The sequence below is a fragment of the Aedes aegypti genome, chromosome 2, assembly GCF_002204515.2.
Source record: "Aedes aegypti strain LVP_AGWG chromosome 2, AaegL5.0 Primary Assembly, whole genome shotgun sequence".
NCBI lineage: Eukaryota > Metazoa > Arthropoda > Insecta > Diptera > Culicidae > Aedes > Aedes aegypti.
Window position 1 is genome coordinate 171,040,507 of NC_035108.1, and position 18,896 is coordinate 171,059,402.

The 18,896-nt window shown below is 39.4% G+C and overlaps 1 protein-coding gene across 1 annotated transcript in view; it reads right to left on the minus strand.

Moving 5' to 3' along the window:
- LOC5571711 (neurotactin) overlaps positions 1-18,896 on the minus strand; it is a 166,753-nt gene that overhangs the window by 107,271 nt on the left and 40,586 nt on the right. The window contains exon 2 of the mRNA XM_001659807.2: positions 9,590-9,615. The gene's annotated coding sequence lies outside the window, so the exon portion shown is untranslated. The remainder of the gene's footprint in view (positions 1-9,589; positions 9,616-18,896) is intronic.

An 18,896-nucleotide genomic window follows, 5' to 3' on the forward strand; every position in this document is an offset into this window, starting at 1 on the left:
GAGCTGGTGTTCCTCAAGGCAGCATCTTGGGACCAATATTATACAATATTTTCACATCTGACTTACCTGAGTTACCTCAGGGATGTCAAAAATCTTTGTTTGCGGATGACACAAGCCTCTCCGCCAAAGGACGAAGCCTGCGTGTCATCTGTAGTCGATTGCAAAAAAGTTTGGATATTAGGTTAAGTTAGGTTAAGTATATTCAAAGCGTTTTTTTTCTCTTATAAGCAGATGAAATCAACTCACCTGTAAAAAATCTGAACTGCTACGGCAAATGAAATGTAATATGTTATTAACAAAATGTTAATTAAATCTTAAATTTGTTTTTCCAAATTAGGATGATAGTGTTGTCTAATAACACAGAACACTTAGATATAAGAAATGAATGTAATGTTTGTAATGATACTAATAAAGAAATTAAAAAAAAAAATTGAACACCCTGAATAATGGCTACTGAATTCATACCGGAATCTAAAACTCCAGCAATCTCTCCTAAATCTTAAAATACTCACCATAAACCCAAAATAGAGTGTCCATTTCCCGGCCATTTTGCTCGTCCCGGGATTCGGGACAAAAATCTATGCTTGTCCCGGGAAATCCCGGGATCCCGGGATTTATCAAATTTTCAATAAAACTAACATTTTGGTTGAAATGGAAGTACAAATTTAACAATACATTTTTTTTTTCAATGAAATAAACAGATAATGTAACATTTCAAAATAATATGTTAATTATAGCAAATCATATTTCAGATAAGACTTTCTTATTCTGATGAAGTAACCTAACAAAAATCAAAACATAGCTGGACTAATTACGGGTTTGCTATGATTTTTTTTTCTAATTCTCTATAATACTTATGAATGGAAGTATGACAAGAACTCAAGTAATAATTTTTAAGCAATTTGCTTCAAACATTTGAAAAGTCATAAAAACTTTTGAACAAAAGAATCGATTAAAGATCATTTAAGGTATTGTAGATCAAAAGTTAATTACCGTAATCCGGGGTAACATTGATCATTTTTCTGAATGTTTCTTTAATATTTCGTTTGAAAATGCAAATGTTGCAAATTTTATATTTTTAAAACAAGTACTGCCACCCATAGCTCGAGACTATATACTGTATTTTGTTAATTGAAAGATTTAAGCATGCTAAAAAAAATGTTTTAGGCGATTTTTTGAATTATCTGATAAGGGGTAACATTGATCACATATATAAACAAAGTTCGGTAATACTGAAAATGCCGTTACTTACTTAAATCATGGCCCCTGAAGCCGAATATGAAGGCCAAACGCTTACTAGTCATTTACTTTTTGAGTTATTTTAAAATTAAGAACACCTCGAACCACGGAATACGCCTAAAGGTAGGCAATTTCCTAAGGGAATTCTACATTCTTAACAGTAATTCGGTAATGTTGCCTAATTGAGCATACTTATAAAAGTTTTGACAACGGAATCGTTTTCGGCGATGCCATTTTTAGTAAGAATCACATTTTCCTTGCTTATATCGATTGCAGAACTTGTGTGAGACATGAATCTTCGGCAGTGTCATCCTTAACAATTAAAATCATATTTCAAAAAGTTGATAAATTTACGTATAAGGTGAACTCAATTTTCTCAAAAACATTAACTTTCATTAGCTCATAAATATAAGAAAGAAAAGCACCATTCATAATTTGGAAATGTTTCATCAATAAATGACAATACGTACTTTTGATGAGATGAGTCATGTCGATCAATGTTACCCCGCTGATCAATGATACCCCGGATTACGGTACTGAAAATTATTGACTTAAATGTCGTGAATCGCAAGTTAGTCCCATTTTGGTCAAAATGGGACTCAAAATGCTGCACTAATGAGAAATATCTTTTTGTTCATTAAAATTAGAGAAAACACCAAGTCAAATTGCCCCATAATGAAAAGTAAACGCATGTCATTCCCACTGCAGATTTTCGCATCGTGTAACACAAAAATGAATCGTTATTTGCTCATCTTTATATTTTTCTTTGAAATTGAGATCGAAACATGTTTCAAACTTCTGGAATTTTTTTAATATTTGTATGGAAAATGAGATTGAAAACTTCTCAGTCAATTTTCTCAATGCCTACTTTTTACAGATGGTACTGACTTTCGATTTGCGGTAGTTTAGGTGTACTTTCAAATTAGTTATCTCAGCATAGGCTTATAAAAACGGCTAATGTTGAAAAAAAAAGCATTAAAACTATGCAACTAGACAAAAAAAATGTTAATTAATCTTCGAGCTGTTTAGTGGAATACCTATAAGTAGATGAAAAAACCGAATTTCCGACAAGTCGAGTCTAGTACACGACACTGAAGACGGCCTTACAGTTGAGGTCGTAATACGCGTATCTGTCAAAGAATACAAACTCTCGTGGAATTAAATGGTATAGTAATAAATTCTGTTTTTTCATCTACTTAAAAAAATGTGTTTCTTACTTGATAAATTGATCTTTTTATGAAAATAATTACACGTTTATTCTATTTTTTCATTATGCTTTTTAACTTTATCAAATAAGGTTTATAGTGAGGAAAAATGTCATTGTTCTTCATTGAAATTTAGTGGTTTTCATTAAATTCTATGTACATTTCGGGAATCCCGGGATTCCCGGGATGTCAGAAATAAAATCCCGGGAAACGGGAAATCCCGAAATTTGTCGAATCCCGGGATTTTTTGTCCCGGGATGTCCCGGGATGGACACTCTAACCCAAAACTCTCACTTTCTACTGAAATTCCAGAACTCCCATCAAAATCTCAGAATTCTTACAGAAATCCAAGGATTCCAACCGGATGCCCAGAAATCGCGCCGGAATTCCTGATCATCCATTGAAATCCAGCATTCGCAACAAAAGTTTCTAACACCCTCCATAAAACTGCACGATTTCTGTAGTTTTTTGATCAATTTTAAAAGGATTTAGAATTTTTACGTTAGAGACAAATCTTGAAATTGTCGAGCGATTTTCGAGCGACTATACAAGAAGTTTTAAAAAGTAAACTTAAAAAAGGTTCTGGTAAAATTAGCTGAGGACACTTTGATTTGTAGATGGTATCCTTACACAAAAAAAGGGAAACTAATAGAATAATGTAGGTCGTTATTTTGAACACATGAATTCACTGGGAGATAAAGGAGATTCTCCTCTTTATCGTTGCAATGATAAATAACGTGGAAATCAATTTGTATGCTCAGTAACAACAAGCTATTTACCAATAGGTTTTAAGGTACGATCATAAGCTTTGCGAGAAATTATTGTTTTCGACAGTGAATCCCCAATAAATACACCTTCACAAGTGGCTGACTCCAATGTCCAGTCTTTTAAGTTTCCCATCATGCCAATGCTACTCCATCAGCTCCCCCTTACCATACCATATTCCAGTTCAATATTGTCTCTAACATGCAAACTCATGCAATGCACCCAAATGAAATTTCCAGACACCAGTTAGGTACTGGAGGTGCCGGTTCGGTTCGCCCGATAAACAACATCGATTACGACGGGTCTTTAGGCCCATAGCTAAATAGAAGCACGGGTGCTTGCATGCATGGCAGTTTAGAATCACACATTTTCATCCCTATCGCCCCCTTCCATCTTCAGCCGATGGTACCGAGGGAAAACACACAAGGTAGGTTCATACATGCGAGTGCCAACGGCAATTCTCCAGTTGGGCCTACACACAAAGCACCAGCCGTAGAGTAAAGTGAGGTAAAAGTTTCATTTAAAAATTTGGGGCTAAATCCAACACTTCTGTTATAAATGCCATGGTAGTTCGAATGCTATTCAAGAAAGAGACTATCTTGCCAAGTAATAGAAGATTGAGATTTGGATAAATTATGGCTGTTTGTTGATTACAGACGCAAACATAGGGTCCTTAAGACCTGTCCCAAATTTAGTGCAATGCGATTATATTTGGTCCAGAAACACATGTTTTTTATGTTTTTATTAGATTAAGTTAAAAAAAAAATTCGACTATACGCTGGAGACCTGGGATCGAATTCTGTCCTCTAAATAGTCACTTTTGACGTGATAGTTATAGTGACGACTTCCATCGGAAGGGAAATAAAATCGTTGGTCCAGAGATGAACTAGCCCAGGGCAAAAAATCTCGTTAAAAAAGATAGAAAAAAAAAATTGACTAAGTGAACGTCAAACATGATCAAAAGCAAATATCATAGTTTTTCTTTCATCTTGATTATTCCACTAAGGTCAAACTTTTGCCCCACTTTACTCTACAGCCTATGAGTGTAATTATTCCGACGGGACCGGAAAAGGTGGAAAACTAATGGCCAAGTTCAAACGTGGAAAAAAGCCTGGAAACGGTTCAGCCGGAGAGTGAATTATGGCGACGAGACGCAACAACAACGGTTGGATGGGAGAAGAAGAGGTTGCATCGCGTGGGAGGCAAATTTGCGAGACCTATACACAGGGTACCGCGTGTAGACATGTTTGACATCGAACTTGAATTAGTTCGGTTGTGATGACTGATGCCGGCAAACGGAGTCGGATTTTTTTTTTTTGAGGGGGTAGTGTTGGATACCAGTCGGCGAGTTCGTCTGTGTCACAGAGATTTCTGGTGTTGACATCCAACCTGAGTAGAGCACGATGTCGTTTTGATTGGCATCGTGGATATCGTCGTCATCATCATCGTTGGTGGCAATAAAGTGCACTAAGAGCGGAAGCACATGTGCGGATTCGGAAAATTAGTATTTGATCGGGGTGATCACAGGTAGGTGAATGATAAACAAAGCTACGGTTTATTCGTGACTATCTGGATAAATCTTTCTGGTTTGCAGTAAAAAACTATGCAAATAAATAAAAATTCGAAGATCAACTAAATTCAATAACTGAAATAGAAAAATTTTAGATAATCATCTTAAGTTTGTGTTTGGACTGCAGTGGATTATGAATTCACAAAATGTTTAATTGATACTTATAAAAACATGATTTGGTATTATACTATAGCACTGGGGTTATCAACATACTTTATTTCAGAGTATTTTCGGTTGTTCTTAGCGTTAGCGTAGTTAAGGTATACTTCGTAGATTGGATACTAGCAACATTCATGTTTATTTTTAACAATCTCATCCTGCCTACATTCAGGAGCAAGGCAGGGGAGTATACCTTGTTCAAATCGTAAACAAGAATACTAAAAGCATGAATATCGCTATTCCTGGCCACGCCCATCTTTACCGTAACTTGGGATAGGGTATGGATATGTTGCTGCAGAACTTATTTAATGAGAGGTTACCGACTCAGCGACGCCCTCATAAGTGCGACTGCTGTTGGTTGTCAAATCAAAGTGATATTGATAGCTTGCAAGTGATATTGATAGTTTTAGTATCAGTTGATATGACTGATATTGAGCAACTCTGGTTTGCAGCAGTTTCTGAAATTTCTTGACTATGAAAAAAGTCTTACTGTTCCGGAATTAACTCCAGCCTTTAACTTGAAGCATTCAAACTCTAATCAAAAAATGGTTTTCGGTCTTTAGCATACAATTTCGGAAAAAATAATAGAATAAAATTTTCCTTTGTCGTATCATACACGATATCGTCTAAAACCATGCTTGAATGAAACGACATGGCTTCTACGATGATCTTGACAACCTAGTTACTAATGGATTCAGTTACTCAATATCTGCATGAGTTATTGATCCAGTTGAAATCGAATCATGGAAGTCCAGCTGATTTGATTGTTAATTAATAGTTTCAACATCAAAACCATTTTAGACTCAAATCTGTCTGAATGGTTTTCAAGATCCTATTAGTGTAATTCATTGATTCAAATCTGTGTGTCCCAGTAGCACTGCAGAACAGTTGAAAAGTTTCTATGAGGTTTTCAAAAACTTTAATGCAATGATATTTTCTCGCAACCCCCTTGTAATCTTCTCACGACCCACCAGGGGGTCGCGACCCTCAGTTAGGGAAACTATGCTTTATAGGAAACCTTCAGTAGGATTTGTAGGATTTATTACAAAAAATCTTGTTCTCTTTTTTTGTTTATTTTTATAATGAACAATGATTGGCGTTGAAACAGATTAAATTTTTACGGAAGGTATTTGTATCTAACATCTCAGAAACTGTTTTGAGTGAACTATGAAAGATAATAATACTGTGGCGAACAGATTTATGTTGAAACTATTTTTTTTCCTACGTACACAAACTGCAAACAAACTTTTTTGAAGGATTATTTTTAACTATTTCGGTAAAAGTGCAGAAGTTTAACTCAGAAATATTGGCAGTATTTTTAAAAACTTTGCCCTAGATGACAAATGTAAAAAAACCCTTTTAGTAAGATTCATCTCTATTTAAATTTTGAAGAAATTTTTGCAATTCTTTGAAAATTTGTTGAGCAATTTATGATGGACTTTCGAAAATTTGGAACCATATGTATAAGAACTCTGCAAGTTTTCAAAACTCCCCGGAATTCCGCCCTGGAATTGCACAAGAGTTCAATCCCTGAATGCGGATTCTACCAATATTTTATCAAATTATTTCTAAAGAATTGTTTTGAAGCAGATGCTTACACTTGATTTTCTTCCCTCTTTCCATTAATTTTGCTAAATGACGAATTCCATCCAGAATGAGTAGATAAAATAAAAATCGTGCTCTATAATCTTTGATTTGGATTAAATTTTGCACATGTTTTTGGTATGGTATAAATTGTGGCATGCTACTTAGTTGAAAAGTTGTAACTCCGAAGTTGTTGATTTTAGTGAAAAATGTTCAATGAAGAAATTGTATGAACCGTTTGGACTATATACTGAATATATACTGAAAAAGTATAATATCAATTTAAAAAAAAAATCCTTAATTTGAAATTAGAAAAAAAAATACCATTTTTTTATATTTTCATCGCAGAATCTTTATAATTAACAGATGTTTGGGACAAACTTTCATTATGGGGAATATTTATGAAAGTTTTTCTAAGAACAACCTGTGGCCTATTATAAAAATTTTGATTTTTTGTCAAAATAAATACATTCTGATGATACAATAAGAATCTTGAAATTATTCTGAACCATAGTGATTATCTTGATCACTACTCTAGAAGTAGCCATTTCTGAATTATCTCAAGTTTAATGCAAAAAATATAACTTAAATAATAAAATAGGCCATTTTCATTAGTTATTTGCGATTTTAAATGGAAGTAAATGGAAAGTAATATGGTCTTTACTCTCGAAAACGTGTTATTATTGAAGGAGAATCGTGAATATGGCCTATTTTAATATGTAAAATATATGTTTTTGCATTAAACTTGATATAATTTGAAAATGGCTACTTCTAGAGAAGTTATCCATATAATCATTATGGTTTAGAATCAATCCAAGATTCTGTTTGTATCATCAGAACGTTTTTATTTTGACAAAAAAACTAAAATTTTGAAAATCGACTAAAGATGTTTTTAGAACAACTTTTTTATTTTTATTTTATCATGAAACTTTGTCCCAAACCTCTTTTTACTATCAAGGTTCTATGGTGGAAATTAAAAAAAAAACAATTAAAATGGGGTTTTTGTGTGATTTGAAATTTAAGATTTATTTTTGAATTTTCCATGAAAAAATGTAAAATATTTTTTCAGTGTGTATTTTTTCTTGTAGCCCAAACGGTGCACTGCAATTTCTCCACAGAACATTTTTTCTCTAAAATCAACAGTTTTGGAGTTAGAATTTTTCAAATAAGTTGCATACAAACAATTATAGGCCATTTTCAAAAGTTATGCTCGAGTCAAAATGATCGATTTTTTTTTATTGAAAACTCTTATTGTTCCATACCGAAAATATGTGCAAAATTTACTGCAAATCGAAGATGGTCGAGTTCTGTGACTGACCGATTTGACATGGAATTCGTCAAACGCTTCTCAACAGATTCCTCTACCGCTATGCTAATTTCGGAACAAAAGTACTCCTGAGGGTTGTTAATAAATTTTCTCTGAAGATTCGGAGGATAGAGACTTTTTAAAAACATTTTTCGTAGATAATTCTTGTATAATGTTAGAAAAAGTAATACATTGAAGAGTTTTTGACACAATTAAGATGAATTTCGTGAATGAATTTGTAATGAAATTACAGAGAAAACCATTTGAAGGAACTTCTAGTAGAACTTCCAGCGAAATGATGATAAAATCTGACAGAATCGATGAATTTTTGGAGGAATTGCGAGGGAAAACGAGAAAAAGAAGGAATGGTTGTCTTCCAGTATTAATCCACGATAAAAGTACGAACAAATCTAACAATATTGTATGATAAATTTTCAAGAGATTTATAGCAAAAGTTCTAAAACCACCCTTCGTAATGTAGGTAAAAGTTTAAGAAAAATGTTCATTCTGCAATCAAAGATAGATTTGTTTCTGGATTAAAAAAACTATGATTGATTTTGTTGGACTCTTTGTGCGCCATGCATCTGAAGAAAACTTAGACTTAGGTTGAAATTCCATGGATAAATTTGGTATGAGTTAAGCCTTATTTTCGCCAAAACTTCCCATTGCTTAAGAAATTCATTTAGGGAGACTTACGGCTTCGGCACCCTTTGACTATTATCGGCAAGCAAATTTCAAACGCCAAATACACAGTATTTTTTATCAGAGCACACCAATGAATACATTCAGATGATTATTTGTTCTGTCAGCTTCCCGCTGACGAGATTTCCGAGACGACACAAACAATTTTGCCAACAATGCGACTGATTTAGAGCTGCCGAACAGATTCACCTGCAGTGCTTATGGGAAAGTTGCCGAAGAGAATGAGGCTGCCGACAATAGTCACACTGACAAAAGATGTTCGCAGCGTTGCAAAAACGTTTCCAGGAAGATTTTAACAAGTCTGTCGGTGTGAATCGATAGAGGATTGAGCAGCGCATAAATGTAAACAAACGAACACGTAATTTGTCTGCTGATGTCCGAGAAAATTACAAAAGAAGCGCGGCATCGGCTTAGACTTCCGAGAATACATAAGTTCCCCTAGTATTTTTTAAAATCATTCAATAAATGTGGTCGAATAATACGTGTTGCTGTTAACATATGGATTTGTTTAGTGAATTTTTGTAAGAGAAATCATAATCACCAGACACCTCGAATAAGACATCCTCTAAAAATATGGGAAATCATGAATATGCTATTTTGTGTTAAGAAAATTAAAATAGCATTTGCATTATTTAGAAAATACGAATTTTGTAAACCGAAGTTCCAGGAGATATACGCTATTTGCAACGGAGATGTCGAGAAATTGCGCAACACCAAGCTGGTTCAATCGGTAACCTATCGAGTGACAGCCGGGCTGATGATGTATACGACAAGCGAGTTTAACTTTTTTACCGTTCTGGAGCACCTGTTCCATCAATTGTCATCAGCTTTGTAGCCCATAAGTAGCCCAAGTATCAGTATTAGTGCTCAACTGAAAACCAAAATTCGATTCCTATTGTATTAATTTAGTCCACAATCTCAAATCATCCTTTAAACTTCGGTTTCTCAAAGAAACAGAGTTTTACGGTAAATGTTAATGAAAATAATGTAAAGAAAAATAAATAAATAAAATGTGGTGCCCAAGTTTACAAAATAAAAGAGATTAGAAAAAATACTCACCACAATCGAATGCAACGCTCGAGTATCTGTAAAGATAAAAAAACACATATTAGCTATGTTCTGACAAATAGGGACCACCGTCCTACTCCATATATTGATCTATATTTGAAATGAGATTTTGATGCAGTTCTTTAAAGATAGAAACCGATTATCAATTTTGTCCAACGGTTTTGGCTAATTTCATACAGTGAATTTGCCAGAACCGTTGGACAGAATCAATTTTTCTAATCGATTTTCTCCAGAAAATTATTCTCTACAATGAGCAAAAAGCTATTCCCCTGAATCGGGGTTTTTCGTTATATTTAAACTATGACTTGACATTGATAAGGTAACACAGCTCAAATAGACTGTGCTTTTTGCCAATTTTGCACCAACTCTTCTTTGTTATCTCATGATGTTTTATGAGCTAATTTCGGATAATAATCAGACGAAAATCATTATTCAAATTCTATTTGCTTCGAAACTAATAGGGAAGGTGTACCGGTATTCGCCATGTCCCAGTATCAAAATATTAGCAAACAATAAATTTCAGGAATTTTGTACAAAACTTAGTAAAATGTTGATTGCCTCTAGCAGTATAAACGCTCGCATCTAGTTAAAATTATTACTGGTGCATTTCCGGCTCCAGCAATTGCTCCCGGTATAACGTTGTAAGCGCCTTTGTTGTGCTCCCTGTTCAAACCAGATCCAACCACTGGAACTGGGATACCATGCAGGCAGCAGTAGGGGTTCCTTTGTGACGACGATGACGACTGATATTCAGTCAGGTTCAGGGTACCCTACCCTCTCCTAGCAGTCGTAGTCGGTTGCAAAAACCTATTGAACTGTTTCAAAGTGGGAGGAGGCCATCGGAGTGCTACCGACCGCCATAAATTGTGAGCCTTTGTAGTCGCTCATGTGCACTATGGGTTAAAAATCATACTGTATCTTCAGAGTACTTCGAAATGCATTACAAATATCTTTGAATACGTGATTTTTGATGAAAGATATCCATATTAACATATAATTCCTTCTCCAAAATGAACTAGCAATGGGTTAAAAATCTTATAGGGATAAAAAACATATTTTTTCCTAGTATGCATAATCTTTACAATTATTCTCAATTCAAAATGTATCTTAGTCGTCCCAAACACGCATGTAGTATACATTACTTCTAGACTATTTTTTTTGTTCATCATGAAAGTGCTTGGAACTTTGTCGCAATTTTTTGATTTCTGTCCCACAGTGCCAGTGGGTCGCTTTATATGCCCATGATATGACGACTATCCGCCTGAGTGATTCCACCTTCGGCACACAACCGGGGTGCATATTGCTTCAGGTTCAGGTCACGATCATCGGAACCCGGTAAACGGGGAACTCTGCCGCCGTTGTTTTGGTTCCCTTCGGGTTCGGTGGGGACTTCAGCACTTTTTCTTTCGATTTTTTTTTCTTGTCTACGAGGGGAAAGTCTAACAGGAAGCGTCTTGCACAGTAATGAGGAAATTCAATTTATTTGTGCTTGTTTATTGGAGAATTGGTATGTTGTGTCGGTATACGACCGAGAACGGAAGTTGATTGCCAAACGAGTAGTTTTTCGGTTCCATGTATTGATTCGCTGCTCCCACTTTGGATTGGAACTGAAGAACGTCCAATATCGAGGAGTTTGGGAATAACATTGTGGGTGCCGTTCGGTTCACAGTACCTTAGCACCTTATGCGGTGTATCGAATCGATTCGTTACTGGCAGACAGCCGGGCAACAACAGCAGCTGCAGGGAATCCACAACATGTGGTTGGTGGTTCAAGAGACGCAAGAAGCAAGTAGCTACACTTAATTGTGGAATCAGTACTCCGTAAGTCAATTAGTACTTAAAATTATGAAATAGAAGCGACCTTTGAACTAAAGTTTAAAAACTTGTATAAATCTTCTGAACAGAGGCGTCTGATTATCAAGAATTAACTCAATGGATTTCAGAAAATAGTCAGAATGTCGATAGAAAGTTCTTATTTTCATTCTAGATGGATTCGTAGCCATGTAGTTAGTGGAACTCCAGATGTTTGTTATTCCTAGAGCTTTTTGATATATCATTTCCATGACAACGATTGGAGATGCAGAAGATTCTTTGGTCTCTAGTAACAACGTTTGTCTGGATATCATTTCTTTTGTTCCCCGATGACCGTAAGGACGTGACTGGCGCCATTATTGACTTTTGGGTTTTGATCTCTCGATTTGTGCACACTGAGAATGGTAAGATAATCCCAAAATCTCTGTGCAACTTAGATTGTTCTGGTAATCACCGAATAGCAACTACGAATTGTTCTGGTCACCTTTGCTCAGGCTCATGCTCATAAGAAAGCCAACTATCTTTCCTCAACAACATTTTTCCATTCCCTAGCTGAGCAAGCACATTAAGTTTGTTCGGTTCCGAACGAAATTCTTTTGCCTTGTTTGATTTTTTTTTTTTACTCCCTGTCATAAAATCTATGTAGATTAATTCCCTTTTCCCCAAAAATCAATAAGAAAAGTAACCATTTGTCCCCGTTTGTCCCAATTCTCGTCATTCCCTTTTTCCCATTACTGTTGTTTAACTTCAATACCTTTCCGACATTAGTTATAAGAAGAGTAACATTCATTGACCATCAAAGTAAGCTTCTCCCGATTAGCTCTCCATCGTTTTTGTTTTGTTTGTTTTGTCATTTCCATGTAATGGGAGGAGCCTAACACATGTCAAAGAACCCTCACGATAGAGAATAAATTAGTATATAAGTACACAACATTGCGCAGAGCGCATCAGTTTTGTTGTTACCGTCATACAGTGAAGATCGCGAATAAACCGAAGTCAAAAGAGAAGCCGGATTTTTCATTCTCCAGAGAGCACCGTCCGATTCCGATTCCGCTGCCAAGACTGCTTTCCGTTGCTGCTGCTGTTGAACCCGTTGCCGCATTACAGTCCATCCGTTATTGGAGAACACCCGGCAAGGCAATACGTGTTGGTCCCCTCATTCCGATCCGCAGTTAGATCCCACCAGTGGTAGTCTACTGCGGACACCGGTCTGATTGCACACGGACAACCGATTGCAAGCCAAGGTCAATCCCGCCGCTGCTGGAGCACCAATAAGAGATTTCAACAGTGTGTCCCAGCGATCCGATCCATTTTAGATCCTTCCGGTAGTCTATGGTGGATATCGTTTCGCATAGCACACGGATTACCTGTTGAGCTCTAATCTGTTGGTTGTTAGCCAGTAGCAGGATTTGACTGCCAGTTGAGAGGCCTTCCCCCGGATTTCCACGTTGTGCAACCGCACATTGTTTGGTCCTTCGAGCCGGATAGCAGCATTTGTGGCATTCAGTGGCAGTAGGAGTTTGCTTGTTGGCTCTAGTGGAGAATTGAAAAATTCCATCCAGAAGTTTCCGAATGTTCGTGTTCCGAAAGTACATTCGCGCGTGTGAAAAGTGAAACAGTCGAAACACGTCCGAACAAGTTTCGGAAAGGACAGTTGAGTAGTGTGTGTGTGTGCCCGATTGGGACGAAAAAAGACAGTACAGTTGTGAAGTGTTTGTGTGCCCGAGAGTGGCTGAAGAAGAACAAGTCCGAACAAGTTTCGGGAGAGACAGTATAGTAGTGTTAGTGAGTGTGCCCGTGTGGGCTGAAGAAAAACAGTGCATCGATGTCGCTGAAACATTCCCCCCAGAAAAGTGCTAGTGACAAAATGGCCGAGCTGAAGACGCTCGTGCATCTCCGTGGCCAAGCGAAGGCCAAAGTGACCCGTATTCGGAAAACCGTAGAGGAAGTTTCGGGAGCCGGAGTAGTGCAGTTTACGCTAGCGCAGTTGAAGGTGTATTCCCGGAATTTGGAGGCTCACTTCCAAGAATACCTCAATTTCCACCACCAGATCACCGCATTGTTGCCACCGGAGAAGCTGGACGACAACGATGAAACCTATCTGCAATTCGAGGCGCATCACACTGAAACTGCAATGCTAGTGGAAACCCTGATCCAGTCCGCATCGCCGCCGTCGCCTGCTCCAGCTGCAACGCCCACATCCAGTGCTCCGCCACCGCAAATAGTTGTTCAGCAGCAACCGCTGCCGGTTCCAATCCCTTCGTTTGATGGAAAACCGGAGAATTGGCCACGATTCCAGCAAATATTTTCCGACATCATGGCCAGATCAAGAGATTCCGATGCGGTCAAACTGCATCACCTCGAAAGGGCACTAGCTGGAGGCTCCGCCGCCAAGATCATCGATCCGAAAACGCTCAGTGAAGGAAATTTCCGCCATGCATGGGAGCTGCTGCTTGACGTTTACGAGGATGAAAGGAAGGCAGTTGATTCCCACATTCATGGCTTGCTGGGCCTCAAACGGATGAGCAAGGAGTGTTCCAAGCAGATGCGAGATCTGTTGAACGAAGTGACCCGCCACGTCGAAGGATTGCGGCTACTGGAACAGGATTTGGAAGGTGTTTCCGAACGTTTTGTTGTCGTCGTCCTATCCGATGCTTTCGACCCCGAGACGAGGAAGCAGTGGGAAGCCACCATTCCGCATAAGACGATACCGACCCTTGAAGATACCGTCAAGTTCCTGAAGGAGCGGTGCTCATTATTGGAGCGTTGTGAAGCCAGCCACCCGAGATCATCGTCCACCAAGGAGTCCAGTCAGAAGTCCACCTTCAAGCCCCCATCGGCGAAGTCGTTCGCTATGGCTACACCCGTAGCTAATAGTGAGGCGACGTGCGAGATCTGCAGTGCAAGTCATCCCAACTTCAAGTGCGACAGGTTAGTTTCACTGACGGTACCCCAGCGCAGAGTTAAGGTAAGAGAACTTAACCTTTGCTTCAATTGTTTGAGAAAGGGCCACCTTGCCTCTAAGTGCCCTTCGAGTAAATCTTGCCAGGAGTGTCAAAGCCGACACAATACCTTGCTTCATGAGCCCAAACTTCCAAACCCAGATCCAAAGCCCGTAGTTGAGAGCCCAAAGCCTAAACAAGAGTCCGCCCAAGTTGTTGAGAGTGTCCAAGTCCCTCCGCAGATTGAAAGCGTTTCGTCTTTGTCCAGTTCAGTTCACAAGATTCCCCGGTCAGATGGTACGCTTTTACTAACGGCTATGGTTGATGTCCTTGATAGCAATGGAAAACCACATCCTTGCCGTGCATTCCTTGATTGTGGTTCCCAACCACATTTGGTATCGCGTTCATTTGTGAAACGCTTGGGAATCAATCAGATGCCTACCCACGTTGAAGTCTTCGGAGCTACCGGTAAAAAGTCGGTGTTGGACCGGAAGGTGAATATCTTGTTCCGTTCCCGTTGCATGGATTATCAAGCCCAAATTGAATGTTTGGTTACCGATGTGGTAACTGGCCCTCTGCCAGGTCAAAAACTGAATCCTCAGTCCTGGAATATTCCCTCCGGTTTATCGCTTGCTGATCCTTCCTTCCATACTCCAGGAGAAGTACATCTTTTGATTGGTGTCAAGTTGTTCTTCCACTTGATGCTGCCTGGACAGTTGATGCTAGGTAATCGCTTGCCGGTTCTGAAGGAAACCCGTTTGGGATGGGTTGTTGCTGGCGGTGCTGAAGACGTCGATTCAAATCAGCATTGCTACACAGCCAGTCTTCGTCCCCTCACAGAGTGCATTGAAAGGTTTTGGTCTATTGAATCAGTAGAGTCTATTGATACCAAAACCAAGGAAGAGCAGGAATGTGAACAGCTGTTCGATTCCACTACTGCTCGAAACCCAGACGGCTCCTACACTGTTAATCTTCCATTGAAGGAATCCGTAAGCGAGCTTAAAGATAATCGTTCGTTGGCCTTAAAACGTTTCCACATTCTCGAGCATCGATTCGCTAAGAATGCCGAATTGAAGAAAGCTTACGTTGACTTTATCAATGAGTATAAAGCATTGTCTCATTGCAAGGTGGTATCCGAATCAGATGATGTCCCAGGGAAGCTAGTCCACTATTTGCCGCACCATGCGGTCTTGAAACCAAGCAGTTCCACTACCCGTTTGAGAGTTGTGTTTGATGCTTCGTCGCGAGCAGCTGGTCCGTCTCTCAATGCCGTTTTGAAGACTGGTCCTACTGTGCAGGACGATCTTTTTTCGATTATCCTCCGTTTCCGTAAACATCGTTACGCGATAACGGCGGATATTTCCAAGATGTATAGACGAATCCATGTTGACGAAAAGCATTCCGGTCTCCAGCGAATTTTTTGGAGGGATAATCCAGATGATCCGATCCAGATTCTTGAATTGACTACTGTCACCTATGGGACGGCCAGTGCTCCATTTTTGGCCACCAGGACATTGCTGCAATTAGCTCGTGATGAGTCCCAACGTTTCCCAACAGCGTCCAAGGTGGTAGAAGAAGACGTCTATGTTGACGACGTGGTATCAGGAGCTGATACTATCGAGCAGGCCGCTCAACTTCGTTCAGATTTGACAGATTTATTGAATTCTGGAGGTTTCCCAGTTCACAAATGGTGTGCCAGTGACGCCACTATTCTTGATACCGTCCCTGATGAAGACCGTGAAAAGTTTTTGGAGTTTGAGAATTCCGACGTGAATAAGGTGATAAAAACTTTGGGTTTGCTGTGGGACCCGGATGAGGATATTTTCCGTTTCCATTGTGGATTGAATTTTCAAAACCTGTCCATGCCAACCAAACGCACCGTCCTCTCTGAGATTGCTAGGCTGTTTGACCCCTTGGGACTGGTCGCCCCCGTGGTCGTTCTGGCAAAGGAGATCATGCAACGTTTATGGAAGGATGGAATAGGATGGGATGATCCGTTGGAAGGTGACATCCTTCAGTCCTGGATCACCTTCAGGGAATCTCTAAAGCATGTTGATTTGTTTAAAATTCCACGCTTCGTCAGTTTGCCAAGTGCTAAATACGCTGAAGTACATGGTTTCGCAGATGCCTCCAATTGTGCTTACGGAGCAGTAGTTTATCTCAGAGTGGTGTCTACTATCGATGTCAAGGTTTCGCTGCTCTGTAGCAAATCAAGGATTGCTCCGTTAAAACAGTTGACTATTCCAAAGATGGAACTATGTGCCGTCTTGCTGTTATCAAGACTCATTCCCAAGTGTATTATTTCGTTGAAAATGGACATTCAACGTGTTTGTCTTTGGTCCGATAGTCAGATAGTGCTCGCTTGGCTAAAAAAGTCACCCGGTCAGCTTGAGGTCTTTGTCCGCAACCGCGTAACGGAGATCAACACGTCTACGGAAAATTATTGTTGGTCTTACATCCGATCCGAAGAAAATCCAGCCGATGTCGTGTCCAGAGGACAATTGCCACAGAGTCTTGCGCATAACAGTCTGTGGTGGAATGGACCACCGTTTCTTAAATTGCGACAGTATGAGGTCAGTGTCCCTGATTTACCGTTAGAACCCGAAGTGCCTGAACTTATCGCTCTTACGCCAACTGTTTCTGCAAACGTTGTGGTTGAAGACGTTCCTTTCCTTGAAGCTTTCGGCTCATTCCGGAAGCTGCAAAGAGTGATTGGTTATGTGCTACGTTTTGTGAATAACTGCAGGGCTGATTTTACAAATCGTGTGTTCACCCGAAACTTGACCGTTCCAGAATTGCGCAAATCAATGCTAGTTATCATCGGGCTAGTGCAACGACTTGAACTGTCGGATGAAATACGATTGATTGCTGCCGGAAAGCCTAGCCGCCGTTTAGGGGCATTAGATCCGGTGTTGGTAGACGGATTGTTGAGAGTAGGTGGTAGACTAGACAACGCTCGTCTACCTTATGATGCCCGTCACCAAATATTGCTTCCAAATAAGAACCCAGTTTGCGAGCTTCTAATTCGTGATTTGCATTTGGAAAATCTTCACGTCGGACCGTCAGGATTGATGTCACTTTTGCGTCAGAGATTCTGGTTGGTAAATGCCAAATCTACCATTCGTAAAGTATTGGCAAGGTGTGTGACCTGTTTCCGATCTCGTCCCAGCTGTCTGCAGCCCATGATGGGCCGTTTGCCCGAAGCTCGTGTCGTTCCTTCCGCCCCATTTTCTCGCACCGGAGTGGACTTTGCCGGACCAGTTTTCGTGAAGGTTGGTCTCCGAAAATCTGTGCGAGTAAAGGCTTATATTTGTATTTTTGTTTGTCTCGCTACCAAGGCCATTCATTTAGAATTGGTCTCAGACTTGTCGTCCGCGGCCTTTGTAGCAGCTCTACAGCGGTTCGTTAGCCGTCGTGGCTTAGTGGAAGAAATTCACTCCGATCATGGAACAAACTTTGCTGGGGCAAGGTCCGATCTCCACGATTTGTATTTGATGTTCCGGGATGATCAATCCAAGGGAAAAATCGACGAGTTTTGTTCCACTCGGGAAATCGTTTGGAAGTTCATCCCACCTCGATCTCCTAATTTTGGGGGATTATGGGAGGCCGGGGTCAAAAGTACAAAAACTCATTTGCGAAAGGTTCTGTCCAATGCCAGTTTGACCTTCGAAGAGTTCTACACCGTCCTTACTCAAATTGAGGCAGTGCTTAATTCGCGTCCACTATTTGCCAACTCCTCTGATGCTCACGAACCATCAGCCTTGACACCTGGCCATTTTCTTATTGGTCGAGAGTTGATCGCCATACCGGAACCTACACTTGAAAAGGTGCAAGTGAACCGTTTGACTCGATGGAAGTATTTGCAGTCACTTCGTGACCATTTCTGGAAGCGCTGGTCAAACGAGTACCTTAATACGTTGCAGGCTCGTTCAAAATGGATCAAAGGTTCACCGAACGTAGTTCCTGGGCTTATCGTACTTTTGAAGGAAGATAATCTTCCGCCACAATCGTGGAAGTTGGGCAAGGTTTTAAATGTTTATCCTGGCAATGATTCTGTAGTTAGGGTAGTTGATATAAAAACTTCAACTGGGGTATACCGTCGTCCAGTTTCTCGACTCGCACCATTACCAATCGACGATAATGATGACGCACTCGCAGATCAGCACTGAAGCCCGGGGGGAGAATGTTCGGTTCCGAACGAAATTCTTTTGCCTTGTTTGATTTTTTTTTTTTACTCCCTGTCATAAAATCTATGTAGATTAATTCCCTTTTCCCCAAAAATCAATAAGAAAAGTAACCATTTGTCCCCGTTTGTCCCAATTCTCGTCATTCCCTTTTTCCCATTACTGTTGTTTAACTTCAATACCTTTCCGACATTAGTTATAAGAAGAGTAACATTCATTGACCATCAAAGTAAGCTTCTCCCGATTAGCTCTCCATCGTTTTTGTTTTGTTTGTTTTGTCATTTCCATGTAATGGGAGGAGCCTAACACATGTCAAAGAACCCTCACGATAGAGAATAAATTAGTATATAAGTACACAAC